The sequence below is a fragment of the Leucoraja erinacea genome, chromosome 1 (genome assembly GCF_028641065.1).
Source record: "Leucoraja erinacea ecotype New England chromosome 1, Leri_hhj_1, whole genome shotgun sequence".
Lineage (NCBI taxonomy): Eukaryota > Metazoa > Chordata > Chondrichthyes > Rajiformes > Rajidae > Leucoraja > Leucoraja erinaceus.
Window position 1 is genome coordinate 7,322,240 of NC_073377.1, and position 6,517 is coordinate 7,328,756.

Genomic DNA, 6,517 nt, shown 5'->3' on the forward strand with positions numbered 1-6,517 from the left:
CGGTGCCGCAAGATAGTCAAAGCCCAGGGAGTGTCCATAGTTACCTGCCCTCTATCGTGAAGGTCAGTGGAATAAGTGGCGAGCAAAGTCTCGGGGCGCTCATGTGAACTGAAGCTGGATTCCCAATTCATCACCCGCAGGAGCTGCACTGTGCCGACAACCCTGCACCCCACTGCTTCCCCTCCCCCACTCTCTGCACCCCACAGCCTCCCCTCCCCTACTCCCTGCATTGTTCCTCCCACCACCCACTGCACCCCCTCTCCCCTGCACTCCCCCCCCAACTTCAACCCCCCTCCCCCCAACCCTGCATCCTTCCTCTCCCACTCCCTGCACCCCATTCCATCCCCCCCCCCCCCCCCCCCCCCCACTGCCTTCAACCTTCCTCCCCCACCCAATGCTCCCTGCATGTTCCCTCACTCCCTCCCCCTCCCACCCACTGCAACCCTCTCATCCCTACACCCCCTCCACTCCCTGCACCACCAATTAGACCATTTGGCTCATCAAGTCTACTCCGCCATTCAATCATGGCTGATCTATATGATTAAGAAAGAACTGCAGATGCTGGTAAAATTGAAGGTAAACACAAAATGCTGCAGAAACTCAGCGGGTGAGGCAGTATCTATGGGGAGAAGGAATTGGTAATGTTACGGGTCAAGACCCTTCTTCAGACCCCTCCTAACCCCCATTTTCCTGCCTTATCCCCATTATGCCTGACACTTGTACTAATCAAGAACCCATCAATCTCTGCCTTAAATATATCCACCCACGGCCTCCACTGCCTCCTGTGGCAAAGAATTCCACAGATTTACCGCCCTGTGAATAAATGACGCTTGTGGGGCTGGTTGAGGCTGGGAACTGACTGGCTCCGGCTGCAATAATCCAGGTGCCCACATTGCAGGACGGTGGGCGTTCAGTCAGCCAGAGGGATCGTTACAGAGACGGAATCCACTGGCGATCGCCACTGCCTTTCCCGCTGCAGGCAGCAACACATGGGACATGGACAGCCGTGCAGACGCAGAGCAGGCCAGGGTGTAATTAGTTCAAAAACTAATTCGTTATTTATAGTTTTATTTTAAAAGATGGATGCTAATAATGGAACGTGCAAGAAGGAACTGCAGATGCTGGTTTGCACCGAAGTTTAGTTTAGTTTAGAGATACAGCGCGGAAACAGGCCCTTCGGCCCACCGAGTCCGTGCCGACCAGCGATCCCCGCACACTAACGCTACCCAACACACTAAGGACAATTTACAATTTTTACCGAAGCCAATTAACCTACAAACACACAAACCTTTGGTGTGTGGAAGGAAACCGGAGATCGCGGAGAAAACTCACGCGGGTCATGGGAGAACGTACAAACTCTTGATCAGGAAGATGAGCACCAAGCTTACCCACAAGACCCAGAGTAATGGGAGAGTCGAGAACCAGAGGGCACAACCTCAGTATAAAAGGACGTACCTTTACAATGGATAATGATGAGGAATCATCCCCAATTTGGGGTGCGGCACAATGGAGCAGCGGCAAAGTCGCTGCCTTACAGCACCAGAGACCCGAATTCGATCCTGACTACGGGTGCTGCCTGTATGGAGTTTGTACGTTCTCCCCGTGACCGCGTGGGTTTTTCTCCGGGTGCTCCAGTTTCCCCCCGCGTTCCCACCCCCTCTGGTTCACGATGCCCTGCAGGTTACTCTCTTACAAGTGCCTTCCAGTTCTCTCCTGAATACTCTGATTCTGTTCCCGCCACCCATGTGGATAGAAAGTCCTGGTTCCTCTACACAGTCCACAAATAAAAATGCTTTCTTCACACTTCCTTGCACCTGGGCCCAAAACTTTAACACAGGCCCCTGCACAGCTTTCCTATGCGGGCCCTTTCTAAAAACATACTGATCTTGTGTACATGCTGGCACCATGGCCATATCCAGAATAAATCAGTCCCCCTTCTATCCCCACTCTGTGGATGTTCGGTGTCAATAGACAATAGGTGCAGGAGTAGGCCATTCGGCCCTTTGAGCCAACACCGCCATTCAATGTGATCATGGCTGATCATCCCCAATCAGTACCCCGTTCCTGCCTTCTCTCCATTTCCCCTGACTCTGCTATCTTTAAGAGCCCTATCTAGCTCTCTCTTGAAAGTATCCAGAGAACCGGCCTCCACCGCCCTCTGAGACAGAGAATTCCACAGATTCACCACTCTGTTGTAAACTCACTGACTGTTAAAGAATTGTAGAGTTTTGCGGTATACAAATGACCCTTTGGCCCGACATGTCTGTGCTGACTTGCAAACCTCACAATTTACCCGAGGTTTCTGAAAGAATGAGTTTGAATGCGGCTCGTCCATAAATGGACGCATCATGAGTGGGTCAGTACCCCAATAGCTCACGTCCACACCGCATCTGCACCCAGGTTGAGGCGTTCCATACCAGGGCATCGGAGATGTCCTCATTCTTTAGGGAACGGGGGTTCCACTCTTCCATCTTAGATGAGGCTCTCACTAGGGTCTCCTCGATATCCCGCAGCTCCGCTCTTACTCTCCCTCCCCCCATTCTTAACAAGGATAGAGTCCCCCTTGTCTCACCCTCCACCCCATCAGCCCCCAAATAACCCTCCAATATTTTCGCCACCACATCTTTCCATCTCCACCCCTTTCTGCTTTCCGAGGATACCGTTCCCTCCGAAACTCTCTGGTCAACTCGTCCCTTCTCATCCAAACCACCCCCTCCCCAGGTACTTTCACTTTCAGCTGCAGGAGATGCAACACCTGTCACTTTACCTCCCCCCATCGACTCCATCTACGGACCCAAACAGTCTTTCTAGGTGAGGCAGAGGTTCACTTGCACCTTCTCCACCCTCATCTACTACATCCACTGTTCCAGGTGTCTACATCGGCGAGACCAAGTTCAGGCTTGGCGATCATTTCGCTGAGCACCTCCGCTCAGTCTGTCTAAACCTACCTGATCTCCCGGTGGCTCGGCACTTCATCTCCCCCTCGCATTCCCAATCTGTCTGTCCTGGGCCTCCTCCATTGCGAGAGTGAGGCCAAATGCCAATTGGATGAACAGCACTTCATATTTCGCTTGGGGAGTTTACACCCCAGCAGTATGAACATTGATTTCCCCTACTTCAGATAGCCCTTGCTTTCTCTCAATCCCCTTCCCAGTTCTCCCACCAGTCTTACTGTCTCCGCCTATATTCTATCTTTGTCCCGTCCTCTCCCCTGACATCAAACTGAAGGAGGGTCTCGACCCGAAACGTCGCCCATTCCTTCTCTCTAGAGATGCTGCCTCACCCGCTGAGTTACTCCAGCATTTTGTGTCCACCCCAATAGCCCAGTTGGGACAGCGTCAATCTGAAGATCTAAGGGTCTCTGGTTCAATCCTGGGTTTCGCCAGTTTAATAACAACGTTTGGATAGGTATGTGGACAGGCAAGGTTTAGAGGAATATAGCGGCTGCTGGCACGCCACTGACTATGGAATATTTCATCTTTTATTGGGGCGGAGGCAGCAGAATGTGTTTTAGAGGGAAAGACAGATCAGCCATCATTAAATGGCAGAGTATACTCGATGGGTTGAATTACCTTATTCTGCGCCTAGGATTATGAATTTACCAATAGCATCCAGTCCCAAAGTGAAGACTATCACGATCTTCATGCTGTTATCCGCTGAATCTCATCCTTCCCTCATTGGTAGGGCTGTTGTGGGTACCAACTAAGTGCAAAAGCTCTCTGGAAAACCTACTGATGGCTTTGTTATCCTAATTAATCAACAATTAATTGGATTTTCCTGTCGACGGAGCCCAGTTGATAAAGGAAATGAACCTTCTGATTGGCTTTACAAGAACTCTGCCATGGCGGGGAGGCCATCCCGTCCCCGATCTCTGTCATAGAAACATAGACAATAGGTGCAGGAGCAGGCCATTAGGCCCTTCGAGCCAGCACCGCCATTCAATATGACCATGGCCGATCATCCAAAATCAGAACTCCGTTCCTGCTTTCTCCCCATATTCCTTGATTCCATTAGCCCTAAGAGCTAAATCTAACTCTCTCTTGAAAACATCCAGTGGATTGGCCTCCAGTGCCTTTTGTGGCAGAGAATTCTACAGATTCAAAACTCCTCTGAGTGAAAAAGTTTTTCCTCCTCTCAGTCCTACCCCTTATTCTTAAACTATGACCCCTGGTTCTGGACCTCCAACATCGGGAATATTTTTCCTGCATCTAGCCTGTCCAATCCCTTAAGAATTTTATATGTTTCTATAAGATCCTCTCTCATCTAAATTCCAGTGAATATGAGCCGAGCAGGTCCATTCTTTCATCATATGTCAGTCCCGCCATCCCGGGAATTAACCTGGTGAACCTGTGCAGCAAACCAAACCCTTCCCTGAATGTGGCCCGTAATATCTTCTTCTACTTGCGTACGACGTGCACAGCCTAAAGTTGTGGGACAACTTGTTCTATTTGATCTTATTTGATTGTGCACGCCAGGTTGATTGCATTTGTCGAAACAGGGCGGGCCACGTGAAGGTTGCAATCTCCCGTCCCGCCCTGAACATGAGTTGTTGGCTTTGCTAAACAACTTCTGCTCCACACTCATTTACTCAGTGAATGAGCAAGATTTGCCTCCTCTTTACACATTGGGTCTCACAGTGTGGAAACAGGCCCTTCGGCACAACATGCCCTCGCTGATCTAGATATCGCATCTACACTAGTCCTATCTGCCGGCCTTTGGCCCATATCCCTCCAAATCTGTTCCATCCATCAACCTGTCTAATTGCTTCTTAAACGTTGCAATAGAAAATATTAAACTTCAGGTTCCTATTAATGCTTTCTCCTTTCACCTTACACCTATGTCCTCTGGTTCTCGATTCCCCTACTCTGGGCAAGAGACACTGTGCGTCTGTCTATCCAACCTATTCCTCTCGTGGTTTTGTAAACCTCTATAAGGTCATGGTGAAAATATTTGCCAATAATCTCTTAATATACTGACAACATTCTTCTTTCAAAGGCTACCAAAGCTGATTGTGTTGCAATAAGTTTTTTTTGTTTATTTTTGTTCGACAAATAAGCTCAGTGTTAGACTGTGAATAGGGAGCCCGGTGTTGTACAACAAAGTGGCCTTATCATTGGAGCTGACAGCTTCAGGTCCATATATCCTTTGATTTGCCTCACCGTGCCTCAGGGTCCTTGTGAAGCTTGCAAAACCAGACTTCATAATCGTCTTGTCCCTCATGAACCTCCAGGGATGCAGTTGGCCAGACCAGGAAGTGCTTGCTCTCAGCTACAGCAATTAAACAGACAACAGGAACAGTGTACAGCACAGGAACTGGCCCTTCGGCCCACAAGGTCCGCGCAGAATCGAACGGGTCGGTCTGAAGAAGGATCTCGACCTGAAACGTCGCCCATTCCTTCTCTCCAGAGATGCTGCCTTACCTGTTGAGTTATTCCAGCATTTTGTGTCTAGCTGCTGAACACACTGCCAAGTTCAACTGATCTCTGCTTTGAGACCAAGCGCAGGCTCGGCAATTGTTTCGCTAAACACCTCCGCTCAGTCCGCCTAGACCTCCCTGATCTCCCGGTTGATCCCCCTCCCAATCCCACACTGACCTTTCTGTCCTGGGCCTCGTCCATTGTCAGAGTGAGGCCCAACGCAAATTGGAGGAACAGCACCTCATATTTTGCTTGGACAGGTTAAATATTGACCTCTAACTTCAAGTAACTCTTGCCTTCCCTCTCTCTCCATCCCTCCCCCACCTTAGTCTGACTGTCCTGATTACATGTTATCTTTAGGTTACACAGAAAAGCTGGAGAAACTCAGCGGGTGCAGCAGCATCTATGGAGCGAAGGAAATAGGCAACGTTTCGGGCCGAAACCCTTCTTCAGACTGATCAGGGGTGGGGGTGGGTGGGGACAAGAAAGGGAAAAGGAGGAGTAGCCGGAAGGCTGGAGGGTGGGAGGAGACAGCAGGGGAGCTGAGGAAGGGGAGGAGACAGCAAGGACTAACAGAATTGGGAGAAGTCGATGTTCATGCCCCCGGGGTGCAGACTCCCCAAACGGAATATGAGGTGCTGTTCCTCCAATTTCCGGTGCTGCTCGCTGTGGCCATGGAGGAGACCCAGGACAGAGAGGTCAGAGGCGGAGTGTGGGAGGGGGAGTTGAAGTGCTGAGCCACCTAGCTGACCTCCCGGTGGCTCAGCACTTCAACTCCCCCTCCCCACTCCGCCTCTGACCTCTCTGTCCTGGGTCTCCTCCATGGCCACAGCGAGCAGCACCGGAAATTGGAGGAACAGCACCTCATATTCCGTTTGGGGAGTCTGCACCCCGGGGGCATGAACATCGACTTCTCCCAATTCTGTTAGTCCTTGCTGTCTCCTCCCCTTCCTCAGCTCCCCTGCTGTCTCCTCCCACCCTTTCAGCCTTCCGCTCTACTCCTCCTTTTCCCTTTCTTGTCCCCACCCACCCCCACCCCTGATCAGTCTGAAGAAGGGTTTCGGCCCGAAACGTTGCCTATTTCCTTCGCTCCATAGATG